The 20,362-nt window shown below is 42.5% G+C and overlaps 1 protein-coding gene across 1 annotated transcript in view; it reads left to right on the top strand.

Moving 5' to 3' along the window:
* Positions 1 to 20,362, top strand: part of Clstn2 (calsyntenin 2) — a 578,116-nt gene that overhangs the window by 230,821 nt on the left and 326,933 nt on the right. The gene's annotated exons all lie outside the window — the stretch shown is intronic.

Here is a 20,362-nt window from a genome sequence, read left to right as displayed (position 1 = left end):
AACTATCAAACAAAACTTGCTAAAGGTCAGATGAGATTGTGCCCTTGAGCTTCAACATCAGTATGGCTTCCAGGGGAGGAATCTAAAGTCAGATGGCCTTGTCTTTCTTGGCTAGAAAACTTTCTTATTGTCTTCAAGGTCACTTCTCTCACTCTTACCTGCAGAAGTCAGACCCTATGTAGGAAGGATACTACACTATCATCTGTTTCCATGGATTTGCGTAAAGACAGGGAAATGGGCAATGGCTTGGGTAGGAGGCCTTAGACAAAGAATGTCTGAGGTTGCCTGAATCACGAGGAATAGTGTTCACATTTTATAACTGTCAAGAGGAAGACAGGAAATTTAATGAAGGTTTTCAAGACCTCTAGAAGATTGCTTTATGATCGATGGGAGCCAGGCAGGGGTTTTCACCATGATGAAGTCTATTTTTTCTGACAGTTTGTCTGCTACATTATGAGCTACTTGAGCAGAAAAAAAAAAATGATTCTTTCGCACTTTTAAGAGAGATGCTCTGTGAAGGCCTTGTATTCATTACAGAAGATTATGATGGTAGGAGGGATGGGCTGGGTTGAATCAGTGTGATGTGAAGGTAAGCCCATAAGCATTCTTACTGTGGGGGGGGGACTCTTACATGGCTTTATCTTTATTTTATATAAAATGATAACTAATGGGCACCTAACAGTGATTTTCATGATGTCTAAGGTTGGGTAGCTTCAGACATCTTCCAAATGTCCTCCAACCAAATGACACTTGGAAGTACCATGCCATTTTTTTCTCATGCCATCATCTTTTCCACCCCTGCCCTTCTTCGGCAGCCTAGAAATAATCTACCTTACATTATTCCGGACATAAGTAGCACGGCAGTGTGGTTAACCAACACCTTTAACAATGTCTAGAAATAAGGTTTTTGAAGCAAATACCAGTAAAAATATGTTTGTGTCACAGAAATCTTTTATTTGGCTTTTAACATATGCTTAAAAATAGATCCAACATTAAAAAACTTGTAGATTTATCATGAGACGCATGATTCTGGTTAATCTCAATGAATCAGATCTCAAGTAGAGAACTGATTCAGAATTTCCTCCCTCCCTTCTTCCTTCCTCCCTTCCTTCCTTGGAAGCAGGCCTGAAATTCAGCATAGAGACCAGGCTGTCCTCAAACCTGTGGTCTCTAGCCATAGCCACCTGAGTTTTAGAATCACAAATCTGTGTCCCAACACTGAGTTGGCCCTCTCTTTAATCCGTGTATGAAGCCCAGTTCCCTCCCAGCCGTTTAGCTCACAGTGTGCGCACAGAGGCCTCACTAAGTGGGGCTTAGTCTCTCCCCTCCCTGCCTGGTGGCTGACCTCTCTTTCAAGCATAACAAAGTGAACTGCTGGCCAATTCCCAGGAAGTTAGAAAGTGCCCTTCAGTCACACTGGTGCTGGGAGGTTGAGGCTTTCAAAGATGAGCCATGTGTCTGACTCTTAGTTATGCCTACCCCTAATGGAACTCTCTTTTGGTCTGGTTGTGAGCAAAGAACTGAAGTCTACAGCGAAGTGACCCACTCCCAAACAGAGCGGACACAATAAAAAGAACTTTACATTCAAGCAAATCTGATATTTGAGGATTTATATTCACAGCAGATTCCTTAAAACCTTCATTTATTAGGGCTTACACACAATTAAAAAATCATCTGCAGATTCATTTGAGTGTTTCTTCAGTTGAAGCCTCGTCAAGTGCCTTATGCCTTAAACTTGAATTTGTATTTCGTCAGATGTGCTTACAGTTGTTCAGGCTTGTTTTGAAACTCAGATTTGCCTCTCGGCCAAGCCCTGAGTAGCTATTTCCAACCAGAGACAATTTCTCTGCTCCACCTGTTATCTTTGCAGCTGCCTTAAAAAAAAAAAATCTGGCTTAATGCATCAAAATATAATCTGCCAAGCTCTTAAGAGTAAAAAATAAAGGTGCTTCTTATTATGGTCAAAGCTATTTTTCTCAGTATTATTTATGGCCAGCTGTAAGACAGGACACAGACACTAGCCATCCATCCAGCGACGGGCATTTATTTGAAAACATTTATCTTAAAAAGAAAATACTCGAGATTTATTTCAGATCCCTATCATTCTCATAAAATTGAAAAATTTATATCTGCAGCTTCATCACCCTCCACGTCAACTGGAGCTTCTGGTCTTCCTTATCGAGCACTCCTGAATTAGGGGTCACTCTCCCCAGCTTTCTCCCTGCATCTTTCCTTCCCGTTGAGTGTGAGCTCTGTGACAGACCATTCCCATTAGATCATTTTTCACTACTTTATTTCTCTTATCTTCTCCGACCTTTTGGAATTTTTAGAAAAAGCATTCTTCCATAAAAATTCTTTTTTTTTTTTTTTTTTTTTTGAGACAGGGTTTCTCTGTGGTTTTGGAGCCTGTCTTGGAACTAGCTCTTGTAGACCAGGCTGGTCTCGAACTCACAGAGATCCGCCTGCCTCTGCCTCCCAAGTGCTGGGATTAAAGGCGTGCGCCACCACCGCCCGGCTTCCATAAAAATTCTGTTTGAAAATAATTTAGAATTATATGCTACTATAAGCAATGCTCATCTAAATAAAAACCAAAGCATGTATTATAGAAAACATGGAAAGTCCTGTGACGTGCACACAAAAAGCATACAGCCTGCATCTTCCCACCACTAGAGACTCTTGGCATTTCAATGTACTTCCTCCAGTCAGGTTTCTATTCCTTGCCTAAAATGATTATTGCATCTTGCACGTAATATTAGAATTGAGTGTTAGTGTTACTTTAAAAATAACATTAGCCCTATAAATATCCTAATGAATGTTCTAGAGCTTACTTTTTCCCTATTGACAATTATCGTACCTATTTCCATTTCTATTTTCTTACAACATATTTGCCTTCCTGTGTCTACTGGTGGATAAATTTTCATGAGTACAATTAATTGGTCAAGCATTTCCAAGTTCCTAAAACACATTGGATTGCTTTTCAACAACAAAAACAAAAAAAAACAAAACAAAAAAAAAAACAAAAAAAACCCTTTATGACTTTGTGTTCGTATCCACAGCATCTGAGTACTCCTCTGGCCCCCTTTTGCTCACTCTAATGGTGATTTGGTGACAGTATGGCAGAATAGCTAATTGCATTATCTTTAATAACATCATCTGTGAATGATGCAGGCGTTCCAGGCTTTTTGTATGGATGAAATTTAAATAATGTCTGTGCCACATGTTCCAAATGCAGTGGTTTTTTAAATGAATTGGAGTTTCCATACCCAGCTTTTTATGCCTGCTCATTTCATAAAGGAAATGCCTACTTGACATTGAGGCAAAACAACTTGCCCGGCATTCCAGGTGACGTTGGTTGAGGGACATTGATCTTGCTTTGACTCCGTCTCTCATTTGAGCAGCAAAACCTCCATGAGACCTCAGCCAGTTCTATTAAATTTGCTTGGCTCACTTCTCAACTCAGAGTCTGAGCTCTGTAGACTTGACCTTCTTAAAGAGGCAGACACAGAAAAATCCTTAAGTAATAATGGAAATCCTGACCATTGCAAGACAAAAAAAAAAAAAAAAAGAGTGATAATGAAAGCAAGCCGGGCGCACCATGAACTTATTAATTTCTACATGTGCCCCACTGAGGCCTGTTAGGAAACTGTGGAGACTTTTAAATTTGAAGGGAATTAGACGGCTTTTCAGAGATAATAGAACTACCACTCTGTCTACATTGGGCCAGTCCGCACTTGTCTCTTGTAAGGACAGGGCTACAGAGGATGATCAGGCATAATTGGCTGGTTTTGCCGGCTGGGTAAGTCTCTGAAGGCTGCCCAGAAACTTGTCTGGAATACGATTTGACCTGGTTTGATTAGTTGGTTACAGTGCTGGCCGTAGCAAGGACTGTTCCTTCTTTTGTGGCTAACTCCATTTCTCTTATTCAGTTCAATGTCTGCCTATCTCCTTCCTCCCTAACTGTGGGTCTGTCCAAGGGACCTGACTCCCACCTAGGGCTCAATAAGACTCTAATGGTAGAGACCACCAAGGGTTCATTCTGCCACGATATCTTATAATGAGCAGGAAAGGCAGAGGTCATAGCATTTATTATTTCTAGTATTTTTAGATTGATGGTCATCATTGTTTGCTTTAAAACATATAAAATATTATCTTTAAAAGCATATCAATATAGTGTAGAAGCTTTAAATCTAGGTAAGTGGCACATTTATTACCTCACATAGTGTGGTGGTTAATGTGGTCAAATTGGCAAAAACTAGAATCACCCAGGAGATAGCCTCTGAAAACGCACATGAGGGACTTTCTTCACTGAGGTGTTTGAGGTAGAAGGCTGGAACCATTTCGTGGACTAAACCTTGAACTGAATAAAGAGAGGGAGCTGAAGAGCCCACGTGCACTCTTTGCTCTCTATTTCCTGACTATGGATGCCATGTGGACAATGTCTCAAGCTCCTGCCACTGTGATTTCAGGGCAAGATGGAACGTTAGCCTGGAACTGGGTGTCAAAATAAGCTCGTCCTCCTTTGGACTGCTTTAGTCAGAGAACTTTATTACAGAAACAGAGGGGCAAAGGTGTCCTCTTTTGGTGAGAGGCTATCACACTCAGCCTTTCTCCAAGAGTATAACATATTATCAGAATTGATAGCCACCTTGCTCTAGAGTAGATCTCTTAACGTACAATTTCTAGCACACTGCAATTGTGTATCTTCCAACCAACATCCCCTCAATCACTCCAGCCTCTGGGGACCGCCATCATATTCTCTACATCTGATATCAGCATTCTTCAGATTCCACCAAAGAGGGAAATCAGCTGCATTTGTCTATTTTTGTGGCTTCTGTCCCTCGCCAGACACACATGTTTTTGCATTTAGTTTCTGCACTTGCTAACTTCATAATCTCAGGGTTGTCACTAAACTCTTCCAAGGGAATGTTTACAATGGAGGCATTCACAGCGCCTACTCCTGGGATTAATATGTGGATATAATTAGATATTAATGAAAAGTGCCTAGAGCCCTGTCTGGCGGCCAGAAAGTGCCCAATAAATCAGAGTTGTGTTAGTCATAGCTGTGGTGATGATGAGAGTCATCAGAGTAATTGTGGTTCTTGTTATCATCAATAAGCCACAAGTGTTTGCTTCCTTTTTGGTTGATTACAATGGTGCAATTATAATCTGGGGTGATGATGATAAAAGGAGGGAGAAACACAACTCTGGAGTATGTTCTAATGCCGGAGACAGTCACCCAATCAGATTGTTGTTTGGATTCCTCCGCCGCAGAGTGGTGTGGGAACGACCAGCTAAATTATATAGTTTGAAGATTGTGTACAACTCCATAAATAAATATCAGCTATCTGGGAGTAAAAGTCCCTCCATTCTCCCCATAATTTATCCCTGTGGAATAATCTATTGCAAGTTACACTTTCAGAGAATCGCAAACCATGTGTCCTTTTATTATAAATGCACACACACGCACATGGGTACCTGCCAGTCAGTCGATTGCAATTCACTTCTCACCAGCTTGTGAAGCAGAAGGACAACTATTATGATTCTGTTCTGCAAGCAAGGCAACAGGGAACGTTAGGAAGTTTTGTGAACACCTCCAGCTAATCTACACAAGTCCAGGCTCTCTGGCTGCAGGCCTCGCCTTCCCTTCTCTTGCTCCGTTGCACTTTGCTGGAGGCTGCTCTTCCTAGTTTTAAAGGATCTACAAGGCATCGAACCCAACCTTCCTAAATGTCAACCTAAGGCTAGGTTCTTCCCTTATGACTTCTTTTTTCCTTGTTCTGATCATTCCAAGAAGAAACATGTAGTTTTGGAGGTTCAAATCATCACGAGCACCTCCCTTGCCGGATAGTCTCTTCTTTTGATGAAGCAGAACCAAGATCTACCACAGAGGCTCCTAAAAGTCTGAATAGCATTCTGATGTATTTTAGCTAGGCCAGTTCTGTTGAGGGAAGTATTACTGCTATTCATTTCTGACATTTTTATTTCAAATAATCATTAGTTTTTTTTTTTTTTTTTAAAGTCCAACCTCAAAGAAAAATGCAAATATTTCAATAGCTTACAGAAGCAGCCACTCAAAAGGTCTGTGATGGGATACGAAGGAAACGGTGGATAAACCTTTTGGGTAGGGGTGGCCTCATCTAGTATCCTCAGAAATGGCTGCAGGACCCAAGCCATCTTCATTCTATGTTGCCCTGTGGCTCTCCAACATCTGGTCCTCACAGCATAAATGTATGTATGCCTTAATAATTCATGAAAAATGAATTATTTGAAAAGGACACCCAGCAAAATGTCCCAGGCCCTGTAAGTAGTAACTGCCTTCAGTCCCAGGTTAGATCTTATCCCTCTCTACAAAGAACCAGCTACAGACCTGTCTGGAGTCCACAGCTGGGGCTATTCCTCAGTCCTCACAGGGTTGAAATCTAGAATTAAGTCAGGAAAACATGAACTGAATATCTATTATTCTGAGTGCTTGTGAAAAATTAAGAGAAAAAAGTAAAATTCATCCATTATCAAGGAAAAATTACAATTCTGATATGGACTCATGTTTTTAAAGTGAATTGAGGTAATGGCTTTTATGGGTTCTGAGTCTCTGTGTTTTTACTGCTCATGGCTACTTCCTATGCAGATTGAGTTATGTAGGCTTGGTTACTAACATAACTAAGCATCACACAAACATTGATTTAGTCATTCCTCTATTTGGGGCTATGTAGATTGTTTTCAATAATTTTCATCTTTCTAAAGAAAATAATTCTTCCATGGTCAACTGTGTGAAATGACTTTCTTAAATAAGCATAACTCGGTTTCATTTTGAGGTTTAATTCATAGAGAGAATGAAAACAGATGCGTTCTTTCAGTGGTAGTTTGAGATTGTGTCTTCAAATGTTTGGCTGATATAAACTGTGATTGCCAATTTCCCAGCAGCTGGTGGCTTCAGACTAGACAGGGAAGATGTGGGAATCAGATTCCCACAGCTGTCAGCACCTAAAGGGGAGCACTATCCCCAAGTTCTCAGATCCCCAGGCCCCCTTCCTTGTAGCCAGGTTTTCATCCTTGCTGCAATAACTCTGATCTAAAGGCTCCCAGATTTATACAAGAGTAATATTGAAGTTGTTGTAAAATATGGAAAAATTGAGGGGTAATGGGAACAGCAGACGGTAAATAAGATGGAAGACCTGGCCAAGGTGACACTTGAGATCTCTCGAGCAGATGGCGAGGGAGGATCCATCTGTGGCCCTGCAGGACCAGTAAAGCCCTTTACAGTGGCCATACTCATGGGCCTTGGTCTGTGGGAGATTGGGGATCCTACCAATCAGGTTGCAAGAGCAAGAGCCCATGTGCCATCAGTATGGGATAAAGGACAGATTTGACTCTGGCTTGGCATCTTCCAGCCTTGACAGGGATTGGTGTGAGAGCGGGAACATGTATGGGGACTCTTCCTGGCCTTCTCCATAAAAGCATACTGTGTTCTCCCCGCTGTTCATTTTTATAATTTTAATTTCTCTTTCTTGCCTGCTGATGACTGTCAATGTGGGAGGCAGGTCTCAGCTCCACTGGGAGGCCCATTCACAAATCCTAGTACATAAAGACTGCCTGAGTCGGGTGGAGGGGGGAGCATATTTATCCTGCTAAGGGGTTTGTGGATGACACTCTCTATGGAGGAGATGCTGGCAGAAGAGAGGGGATGCTTTCCAGACTTCTGCTGTGTGTGTGCTTGAGGTCTTTGCCTTGTCTTTTTCCCTTATCTGAAACAATCCTTCCAAACCGTTGCTCCTGCATTTCCCTCTTTCCTTTCCCAGCAGCTTATTCCCAGGGTCCCTGACGCTGCCTGTCTATGTAGCCTCTGCCAGTAGGTGCTTTTGTGTTTTGTCTTTTTATTTGTCTTGTGAAGGCTGTTTGTAAATTTGCTCTATGGCAGCTCAGCTTCATTTCTATGTGAACTTCATTTCTATGTCCCGTTCTCATCTCCCACTCATGTTCTGTGCCAAACCCTGGGACTCACGCATCTCTGGTGGGGGTCGGGATCAAGAGAGTGTGCTTACATTAACTTCGTACCTCTCTGTATTGAGTAGGCAAAGGTAGGCTCCTGAGTGGGAAAACTTCAGGAGAAACTAAAAGGGCTTCCATCGGTGGTGATGAGGAATTCAGTCAAGATACAGTGGAACAGATCAGCCAGAGAAGAGTGAGGGTGTAGGTTTCAAATGAATCAAATTCATCCCAAAGGGCCTAGGATCTGTGTCTGACTTGGAAAGAAAGCAGGGGAAGGGGTTGAGGAGCTGGATCAGAATCCACCAGGAAACTTACCCAGCTTCCCAGGCACTCTTGGCTTTGTGAAACAGGGTCTCACCATTTAGCCCAGGATGGCTTTGAATTGGAAATCTGCCTGCCTCAGCTTCCTCTGTGATCTTCTTCTCCAGGATCTTCACAAAGAGAAGACTCTGCATAAATCATTAGGCCAGATTCATGTTTAGGGACTGACTAGTTGGCACTACTCTCCAGCAGTAGGTTGAAGAGGCGTTCAGGAAGAAAAACCATCCTAATTTCTAGAGCTGAAGAGTATCCTAGGGTGTGGGATTATCAGTGCTAAAACTGGGAGGGGATGTGTAACCAGGGCTGGAAACCCTGGGAGGTAAGATGTGGTATTTCGGGAATAAGCTGCTTCAACACCACGTTAGGAGACGGCGTGAGAGAAGTCTTTGGATGTAGAAATTCCTTGTTTTCTGGGCCCCTGCATTAATGAGAGCACTACATGAAAACAAGATGAAGTGTAAACAATGAAATAAAAACAATAATGGCAGGAGTTCTGCCAGCCCACATGGTGACGGTGCAAATTGAAAACAGTTGTTCCTTCTTACAGATGGACCCTGTCCTACTCCACAGCACACAGCTCAGCAAGTGAGGAGGAAGAGGTCCATTTCAGCCCCAGTGTGTCCCTTTGGTCTTATATCCTCACACAGAAAACAACCTGCACACAGCAACACCAAAAATTGGCCAAGTTCTATTATTCCCCTATGCTACACGCTATATTACAAACACCGTGTCATTTAGGTTTTACAGTGATCCTCTGAAATGGGCATCATTATTATCTCTATTTTATAGGAGAGACTGAGGTTAAACTGAATTATATCGTTTGCCCAGGACACAGTGGTAATGAAGTTGTAATTCTAGCCCAGATGCCTCGGTTAAGTACCGCTATGTAGCAGGCAGACCAACACTTAGGAGCCCCAGGACAGCAGCCATTCATCCTCACTCATTACTCTGCATGTGGGCTGGGCAGCTCTGCCAATCTAGGCTGGGTGCAGCTGATGCTTGCTGGGGGTTTTTAAGGGTCCTCAGGTAGCCAGTGGCTGTGAAAGGTCAGTTTAGGGTGGCTGTAGGTAGGGTGGCACCGTTCTCTATGTGTTCTTTCAGTAGCCTGCCTGAGAAATGAAAAGCACACACGTACAAGCAGATGTACCTGTGACAGTTCTGTGCCTGTGTCACGAGCTAACTCAAATCCCATGTCCACTACTAGACCCAGTGTACAAATGGACTACAAGGAGATGGATGCCTTTAGAGTCATCAGTGCTGTTCTGTCGCAACCCACCTCCAGGCCACTAGAATTCACAACCTTCCCATGTGCAAAACACACTCTCCCCTGTGCTAGAACCCCAGAAGTCATATTCAGCCATAGTCCAGGCTTGGAGTGCAAGATTTTGAGATCCTCATCATTGGGCATAGCCAATCTTAATCCATAGGCCTGGGAACTAAAGCAAACAAAAATTAGCTTTCCACCCTTTAGGAGACAGAAATCCTCAACCAACACTTCCAATCCAGGGTGGAAGTAAAAGGAAACATACAGTGACCATTAGCGATTCTGATATATTGCTAGAAAAAATGTTGCATGGCCCCCTCAGTGAAGTTCCTCTAATCCGTCTTCCTCTCTCTTCCATTTGACACTTGCCATCTTTTTGTACCACTGTCTCTGATCCATCCCAATTGATGGAATCAACAAATGTGAGCACTGTGGTTGGCTTTTTCTTTGGGCCACTATCCAGCTCCCAAATAAAGACATGGAGACTTATTATTAATTATGAACGCTTGGCCTTGTCTTAGGCTTGTCCCACTGGCTCTTTTAACTGAATTTAACTTGTTTCTATTCATTTATGTTTAGCCTTGGGGCTTTTTACTTTTCTTTCATTCTATATTTCCCACTTTCCTGCCTCCTCTGTGTCTAGCTGACTAGCCCATGGTGTCTGCCTAGTGTCTCTTTTCTTTCTTCTCCTGAGCCTAAATTCCTCCTCCTCTTTATGTTCCCTACACCTGCCCAGAAGTTTCACCTACACCTCCTCCCTTTCTATTGGCCATTCAGCTTTTTATTGGACAAATCAGGTGCCTTAGACAGACAAGGTAAAATAAGAACCCCTCTTTACATAGTTAAACAAATGCAACACATCTTTGCATTGTCAAACAAATATTCTGCAACAGAGCACAGTGCTTATGAGACCAGGGTCCTGAACTCTGGGTAAAGTATTAGCTTGTCTCCATATCAGCATCTGAGACTCTGTCAAATCTCAACTGAAGAACTTAGAATACCAAAGTCAGGGGTTTTAGACAGCAAATCGGGAAAATTAGAGGGAAAACCATTTTGTCTCTCTGCTGGAAAAGAAATTCACCTGATCCATAAAAATTCAAGCCCTAGCCGGGCGGTGGTGGCGCACGCCTTTAATCCCAGCACTTGGGAGGCAGAGGCAGGCGGATCTCTGTGAGTTCGAGACCAGCCTGGTCTACAAGAGCTAGTTCCAGGACAGGCTCTAAAACCACAGAGAAACCCTGTCTCGAAAAACCAAAAAAAAAAAAAAAAAAAAAAAAAAAAAAAAAAAAAAAAAAATTCAAGCCCTATGATATACCGGAATGCCAAGAACTTCAAATCTATGACAGTGAGTTTATGGGCGTTTTCAGTCAGTGTTCTGGTGGCCAAATTCTAAGCCACATGACCCAGGATCTGGGTTGGGTACCTGACTCTTGTTGGCAAATACACTGTGCCAACCTTGGATTTACTATCTGGGTTGAAAAGATAAAAGAGGCAATTGGCTTTTTGTTTGAACACAGGGGGATCAGGAGTGGAGTTGGCAGATGAGGCTTCTCGAGGAAGGAGAGGTCAGAACACTGAATTCTCCCTGATGGGCTTCAGTTCTCAAGTGGCCCTTGTGTCCTGGTGATCACGCACTTCCATGCTGCTCATTGCTGCTTTTGATCTTCCTCTGTTCTCAGAGATGTTCCTTTCTCATTCCCTGGGAAGCAAAAGAAGTCATGTGAAAATCATGTGTTAGCATGGCCACACCCGCTATGTCCCTTGGGCTACAGAAACACAAATGGTCTGCAGAGGCTCAGCTAAGTGGATAGCACAGAAGAGCATGAACTGGGGATTGGAAAGCATGGAGAAAATCCTCTTTAAAGGCTGTAACAGGTGATCATCACAGCAAAATCAATGACCGAAAATCAGTTCTGACTGTCAATAATTGGACCCCTTAATAGCCCTGTTTACAAAGCTAATACCAATTCAGATGTCTGCTCTAGAATCCACTCTGTAGCACACTGCAGTAGCCTTATTGAGGAGCCCTGGCAGCGGAGCCCACCACAGTTATTAATTATGAATAGGCTTTTGTAAGGTCAATGGTTTTCCTTTAATAGGAAATTGGGACTGTGAACACAAGTTCCAAATATCTTAGACTTGTTTGAAAGCAAAGGACAGGAGTACAAGCTGGCATTTATAGTTCATTCTGCCTGGCAGAGGACTGAGGGTGAGATCACCGAATACTTTGGCGTGAGTTCAGGGCTCGATTTTATTATCTTGTAGCTGCCCGTGATCACAGATGAGGCATCAAAGGCCAGCTGTCCCCCATGAACCTTGACAGTCTATATAAACTAATTACTTTTTTATGAGCCATCTTTTCAGAGTTTTGAAGAGAGGGCCCATTAAGCCAAGTTCAATATGATCTACAAACTTTAAAAGTTATTATTATTTACCTAAGTTCCCACCGCGTGCCATGGTAAATGACATCCCTGACAATGCTTGGCTTGGATGGCCATGAACTTCATCAAAAACACAATATTCTGATGTTTTATTTTTTAAAAAATGGGAAGATGAATGCTAGTGTGGCAGGGATTCACATCTGCACATGGATAGTATTAATGGGACAAGGAAGGGATTAAGAATACACATGCCCATTCTCCTAAACCTACGAGGCTGTAGCTTACACCCCTTACTCCTCAATTCACCACGCTTAGCTTTTCATTTTTCGTGTCTTTCTTGAAGTCTCTAAAGAACTTAGCTTTCATCCACAGTGCTCACATGGAGCTTGTACTTCTGCTCTCTCCTGAGACTCAGCTGTCCCTGGTTGCTGTGGATCTGCTGCCCGGCTGTGCCATTTGGGGTATTTTCTCTCCACTCTACCACGGGGAACAAGTTTCTGCCTCTGAATGTTTTTTACTAGATGTTGTCTTCATTGGCCCAACTTGATGCTCGCCTTCCCTTGAATCAGCCTGTGAAGAGAGCACTGAGTCAGACTGATCCCCCCACCCTTAATCACACATCTTCCTGGAGAGCCAGGAAACAAGGGTCCTTCTCTTCTAGAGATCTCCTCCCCACCATGTTCCCACAGAGAATTTTCCCATGCTAGTCTCTTGCCGTCCCGTTCTTTGTATGTAAACACAAAGACCTTCTTCCAACCCAAAGTGAATAATGCCCCTCCCAGATTTGAGATAGGAGTGGTGTGGACACGTTCAAGCTTTGAGTGTTCTGGGCTAGTGAAGTGGCTGCTCCCCTCTTAGCTGCTCATATGCACCTGTACATCTTGATCTTGAACTTGTGCAGAGTGGTCTTTGCTCTCAAGTTCAAATGTTCCTACGCCAATATCGTTTCCACCATGCCTAACTCATCTTCTTCTTTCATATCTGTGAATGAAATACCCAAATTTGATTAACAAAGAGACTCTTGAGTGCCCTGGACCCCATCATCTGGAAGTGCATAGTAGGAAACTGACCATGGGATCTGTATCATTCCATCTGGCCTCTACCAGACTCCCACTTCTACCCTACCCAGAGCTTGATCCTGTTCTACACTGATTTCATGTGAAATAAACTGTTTCTCTCCAAGTGAGATCCTTGGTCCCCAACTCCTGCTGTGCTCTCCTCAGCCCTTGCATATGAAGCTCCAATTGCCTAGTCACAAGCCCACCTTCCTCCCTGATCTTGAGCAAAAGTGTCCTAGTAGGTAGCATTTGGTAAATGGCTAAAAGACACCTTGACTTACCACAAGTTTAAACTGACCCTGTGGCCTTATCTTATTGCCTCTGATGTGTTTGTTCTTGGGCTCAATCTCAGGTTCTGCTATACTTTCCCTCCAATCTCTTTCACTGTCTGCTCTTCCTACCAGAGCAGGCTTGTTTATCTGTAAATCCTAGCGCCTCCTCTAGATTAGAAATTTTCTGTAAATATTGGTTGATTCAAATTGCAAAGGACCAGTGACTTACAAGCCAGTTTTAAATAGCATGGGGAAGACAGGGACGAGAGGACCATATAATTCAGGGAAGGGTCATCCTTGCTGCTGACATTCACCTTGCAAGGGACAGACCTAAATCAGGGGCAATGGTTCTATAGCTAAGGCAAACCTGAGTTAGAGGGGCCTGCAGTGGCCAAGGAGGAAACAACTCAACAGAATAGATTGCTGCCTGTCAGCAAGGACTAAATCTTTACAAAGAAGGGTTTTTTTTAAAGTGTTTTTTTTTTAATTAAGGTATTTTGAAATAACAATAGATTGTCAGTGAGTTATAAGAAGGCATATAAAGGTCCTGTGTCGGGGTTGGAGAGATGGCTCAACGGTTAAGAACACTGGCAATTCTTTCAGAAGACCAGGGTTCAATTCCCAGCACCCACATGGCAGCTCACAACTGTCTGTAACTCAAGTTTCAGGGTATTTGAAACCCTAATAAAGTTAAATAAATTTTAATTTATTTCTTTGTCTAGATTTCCATACTGCTTACATCTTCTAAGGCTATAATATGAACTCATAACCAAGATGTCAACATGGATTACAACCCAGATACGGGACATTTCTGTGTTATCCTTAAACAGATACCCCTCCTCCCTTCCTACCCACAACTTCTCACTCCCATTCTTATTTTGTGACTTAACCATTTCAAATGTTAGATAAATAAAATCATACAATAAACAGCCCTTCAGAATTAGTCTCTTAGTCACAAATTCCTACTGCTGTGAAGAGACACCATGACCATGGCAACTCTTTTAAGGAAAAAACATTTAATTGGGGTGGCTCACATTTTTGGAGGTTCAGTCCATTATCCTCATGCTACAACATGGTGGCGCACAAGAAGTCATGGTGCTGGGGGAGTAGCTGAGAGTCTTACACCTTGACTAGTGGGCAACAAGAAGTGGTCTGTCTCCCTGGGCATGGCTTGGGCATCTATGAGACCTCAAACCCTGTCCCCACAGAGGCACACTTCTTCCAACAAGACCACATCTACTCCAACAATGTCATACCTCTTAATAGTGCCATGTCTTTAGGGGCCATATTCTTTCAAGCCACCACAATTAGGTTTTAACTCTGCATCTTTCTCTGGAAGATAATTTTGGCTACTGGTCCAGCCTTTTTATCACTTAGTAGTATTCCATGGCACAGATATACCACAGTTTATTTAACTCCTCATCCGAGAAAAGAAAATAAGACTCGCGCGCGTGTGTGTGTGTGTGTGCGTGCGTGCGTGTGTGTTTCATACATATATGCAATGTGTTTTGATCATATGCTCTTGGATTTGGTTTATACATGTTTTGTTAAGACTTTTTGCATTTATGTTCCTGAAGGAAATTGTCTACAGTTTGTTGTTGTTTTGTGTCCTTACAAGGTTTTCATGTCATAATAATTACGACTTTATAGAATGAGTTTGGTAGTATTCCTTTTCATTTTATATATGGGACATTTCTTCCAGTTTTATTTCAGGAACTTCTTAGTGAATAGTCTACTCTCAGGGACCAATCTGGGGTACCATTCTGCAGTGGAGTCAGCTTCATTGTCACTGGGAAGTGTTAAAAGACTTGATATCCCACTGACTCTTTTCTGACGTCAACCCAGTGATCTAGAGAAATGAGAGCTAATCATTCTTGCCTGGTGAGAGTTGTTTTCACTGCCCATTGGAGGACCTTCATTACCAACCATCATTGAGGATAACGTCCCACCTCCTCGCTCGTCCAGCTCTGACATTACCCAGTCAGGTTGAAGAAAGTCTTGGCTCTCTGCCCAGCCTGGGGTTATGTAGGTAAGGCAATGCCGCATCTCCTTAGCTCCTGTTTATCTGAGGAGAATAACTGTTGGATGAAGTTTTCCAATATGCTGCACTGTGCATTTCCCAGTCCCTAGGCTGGAGAGAGCAGCTTTTCTTTTCTTATCTGTTCCTAGACCTATCACTGTTTCTACAGTGCTGACTTTTTCATTTCCAGGCTTGGAATATATGAGAAGAGAAGGAAACCCAGGGATCTCAGCATTACATAATTTCTTAGGCTCCAAAAATATTCCCTAAATGACATGGCTTCTGCCTTCCAAATTTAGTCTCCTTGTGCCATTTTATTGATCCCCACTTTTCAGTACTTAGAAAATGGTGTTTATGATGTTTCTCATGCAGAACGGTAGGATCAAGACAGCTGCTGTCCTCATTTTCCAAAGTCACAAATTCAGAAATACTTCGAGATGTTTGGGAAAAAATAATTACTTCATTCTTATCTATAATATACTGTGTAGCAGTCTGCAGGTAAGACCACACTACAGGATGAATTTATGCTCAGGCCACCAGTCTATGATCTATGATTTAAGCTATCGAGACACTGTGAGCTGGGTACATTTAGAGGTTTGCACACTCCAAACAGCAATGCTCCCTCTCTCCCACATTCATTCATTTGAAATTATTGAATGTACACTTCAGGTTAACTACAGAGATGATAAATGAGCAAGAGTTCACATTAACAAGCAAGCAAGGCATTCTTCTGTGGTAGATGTCATGACGGAGCTACTTCGGGATCAGATTGGACTCTGTGGCTAGATCCCTAGGTGGGCCATCTTTCTTCCCATAGTTAGTTTGATGTGGTTTCCTTTGGGAAACACAGGCATTGATTGTGTTGTCAAAGAATAGCACGGGGCAGTTGCACTGGCTCCAATGTCATCTCTTGGACTGCCAAATAAATCTTAATTACATCAGGTTCTTGGATCAAGTCCCATCTTTGCTGCCATTCATTATCAGAGATTATGGGGCCTTCCCCAACATGATGGTAGGAGAATGAAAATGAGGGATGGGGGTGAAGGATCACACTGAAGGCCAAAAACCAAAAAGGACTGAGACTGTGTGTAGGGTTAAACAAGGATGCTTTTGCCAGAAGACCCTGGAGATGGGATAAAGACTAGGACATTTGTCTCAGCATAATCTTGCTTGACAAGACCAAGGTTGCTAGAAGGGACTGGATATAAAGGGGAAAGGAGGCAGGGATGGACACAGGAAGTCTCTGGTCTGTGTTTCTTTGATCCCATTGGTCGTAAGCGTGGGTTTGAGATAATCAGTCCTGACTGTGAAATACAAATGTGACTTTGAGTTCCCTGGCATTTTAGCCAGTGTAAATACAGAGAGCGGGACTGTAAGTAAAAGGAGTGGGGTGGCCCCGGCAGCCACAGCCATGCTACCTCCCTGTGTTGGTCTGCCCTGCACCTTGGGGCCAGTTAGAAACCCCTGTGCTGGTTAGTTCTTTTGTCAACTTGACACAAGGTAGAGGCATGCCAGAACAGAGAACGTCAGCCTTCATTGACTGGCCTGTATGCAAGTCTGTAGAGTATCTTCTTGTTTAATGTTTGATGTAGGAGGGTCCAGTCCACTACAGACGGTGCCATTCCCAGGCAAGTGGTCCTGGGTAATAGAAGAAATCATGCTGAGTGCATGATCTGGAAGAAGCCAGTAAGCAGCCTTCTTCCATGGTCTCTTCTTCATCTCCTAATTCCAGGTTCCTACCTTGAGTTCCTACCTGGCTTCCCTCAATGATGGGCTCTGATGAGGATGTGTAGCCAAATAAACCCTCTCTTCATCAAGTTGCTTTTGATCATGGTATTTACCATAGCCATAGTAAAGTCACCCACTGCAACCCAAGAAGTGAAGTCCCCGTTAATATTCATGTAACAAGGTGTGATTACAAGAGCTGCACGGCCATTTTGTTATTTCAAACCATTGCTGCCATCTTCCTCTCACCCCGAGGCCCTTTCTACCTCAAAACCTTGAAATCTCCAGAGATGTCGGGTTAGTCCACATTTTTATGTCTTTCTGAGCTAAAAAGGAGTTGACTTGCTCAGCAAGGGAAAGGATGATAAATACTAATTGAATTTTCCTTTGCAGAGTCCTGCAGCTGGAGATAAAAAAGCTTAAAGACGTGGCAAAAGCAAACAACCAGCATGCGGTTTGTTTTCCTGCACAGGCAAACACTACCCTGCCCTGCTTGCACACATTCCTCGTTCTCTTAAATGTGAGAAGGCCAAAGCCTCAGCTCACCGCTGCCAAGGTAGCTGTCCCCACTACGGAATGATTGTTCAGTGGTATTTACAGCAGACTGCAGAGTGGAGACAGAGCTTAACCAGATACAGACAAACTGGACCCTGGTATCAGGCTATTATATCTCATAAAAGCAATAACAGTAATAGCTACTGCCAACCTTCTGTGTGTCTGGCACTGTCCCAAGGGACTGACAGACATAATTTCATTTATATTCACCAGCAATAGGAACTTAGAAGGGCAGCAGCTTGCTTACTTTAAAGATAAAGAAATCCAAGCTTACAAAGGTTACATGACTTGCTACAGTCACATGATAGATACATTTAAAGCTAGATTTCCCAATGATTGGCATTATTCATTGTTCAGATAACTTTTTCTCAAACAGGGAGGGTGATTTTTCTTCTGAGAAGTGACTTGACAATGTCCAGAGACATTTCTTAGTTGTTATAATGGGAGTTTGCTATGGTGCCTGGTAAGTGAAGACCAAGGAGGCTGAGCAGTGCCTTGTACTATGAAGAAGAGCTTCGATCTCAAAGAACATTCCGGCCTAAAATATCAACAATGTTGAAATAGTAAAGCCTAGGTTAAAAAGACAGGCGGTCTCAGTTTCTGCCTCTGCTCTCTATCCTATTCAGAATATGACCTTAGACAACCCATCTTGCTTCCTGGAGGCTCGGTTTCCTATCGTATAAAATGGTCTGGCCTGAATGATCTAAAGGCATTTTTGCCTGTAATATCTTTTGCTCCTGGGAAATTTTAGAATTTCATTAATAGATTTTGAAGTGGTCTTAAGTCCTTGTAGTTGCTACTTGTGCTTCAAACCAAAATAATAGAGGCTTTTTGATAGTGTATCAGTAAGGGGTTCTATGGCTGTAACAAAACACCGTGACCAAGGCAACTTACAAAAAAACGTATTTAACTAGGCTTGCAGTTCAGAAAGTAGTCTATGATGGTGGAGCAAAGACAGAGTGGAAAGAACAGCTTGAAATAACATCGTGATATGCCAGCAGGAGGCAAAGAGAGGTACACTAGTAATGACTCAAGTCTTTTTGAAACCTCCAAGTACTTTCTCCAACAAGACCATACCTCCAAATTATTCCCAAAGAGTTCTTGGGAACTTAGGACCAAAGAATTAAATATATGAGCCTATAGGGGTCATTCTCATTCAAACTACCACAAAAGGCATTATACATACAGATAGTATGTATATGTATATGTATAAATATATAAATGAATATTTATGTAGAGAGATAGATATAAATATAATTTTGCCTCTATAAATAGAAAAAGTCCTCATATAACATAGTTTTAACTATTAAAATAGATAACTTCCCATTGTGACCCAGTCAAGCCCATCTCAAGGAGTTGTTCCAGTTGATACTGCTGGAGAAGATGAACCATTAAGAGCAGAGCTGTGGCCAATGGCATTTGTATGATGAGCATGTAGACTAGAAAGTGGTGTGGGAGTTCCCTCTGTGAGCTGTGTTTACCATTAATGAATAAAGAAACTGCTTTGGACCTACAGCAGGGTGGAACTTAGTTAGGTGGGGAAAACTAAGCTGAATGCTGGGAGAAGGGAGGTGGAGTCAGAAAGAAGCCATGTAGCCCTGCTGGAGCCAAATGAAATTTTAGCCAGTAAACAGCCACATAACGATACACAGATTAGTAGAAATGACTTAAATTAATATGTAATAGTCAGCCAATAAGAAGCTAGAGCTAATGGGCCAAGCAGTGATTTAATTAAAACAGTTTCTGTATGACTATTTCGGGGCTAAGTGGCTGGGGACAAACAAGTAGCCTCTCTCCCTCCCTACTACAAGAAAACATGGAACAAAGCACATAAACTTGAACCTGGCTTGGGGTTCTTAGCATCAGCCTTATTATTACAAAAACTACTTGGTCAACATTCACCAGGATGCCATACCCTTGGGTACACAAGATTAACCCACATTTTAATAACAGTTAAAACTTTCAATTGTGTCATTTGTTGCTTTTATAACTTTATGCAATGTTTTAAAATTATGGCAAACAGACATTGGGTGTAGTGAAATTTTATTGTGAAGGTCAATGAAGGGGAAAAGGTAGGAATCGGCTTGAATAGAGAAAGGGGTACATTTTAGAATGCATAAATGAGTAGGCCAAATCCTCAAGGCTTTGTGAGTCAGACAGTAGAATTTAGCTATGTTTGGATCAAAAGACATGACCATCTCTTGATGGTGAGTCACTGTCACTTCAGAGCTTGGGTAGGGGAAATGTCACTTGTTTCGCCCTTGAGATATATGCAGTAGGCCAGGGGAACTGAGCCTTGGCTTTTAGCATGCTTCATCTCCACTGCATGTTTAGGGATACACAGAGTATCAGACACACAAAGGTCCTTATGAACATGGTGGAACACAGCAAATGTCTCATAACCAAGTCCCATAATTCCATGTGTATTTGCATAGGTACATTGGCACCTCCTGCTCTGTTTTCTCCATGGGAGGCTGAATGCAGGAGCCTCAACTTGACCTGTTCACCTTAATATCCTCTACACCTGGCTTAAGGGATATCTGGCAAGAGAGTAATTCCTCAGTACTACCAAGATCCCTGTGTTTCAAGGATTCTGACTCCCTGAGGATGAAGTGTGCCCAACTGGCACTTCACAGATGACAAGGAACTTAAAAGCTGGGGGGAGAAAGAGGCCAGAAGTGAGACAGGAGGACTCAGTACCTCTTCCTGGTGAGAATGGTTAGCTTTTAAATACCAGAATGTCTGTGCGCTTCTTCTCTTGCTGTGTAACAAAGAACCAC

This window comes from Chionomys nivalis, chromosome 4 (assembly GCF_950005125.1).
Source record: "Chionomys nivalis chromosome 4, mChiNiv1.1, whole genome shotgun sequence".
Taxonomy (NCBI): domain Eukaryota; kingdom Metazoa; phylum Chordata; class Mammalia; order Rodentia; family Cricetidae; genus Chionomys; species Chionomys nivalis.
Note: the sequence above shows the minus strand (reverse complement) of the source record. Positions and strands in the feature narration are given on the sequence as shown.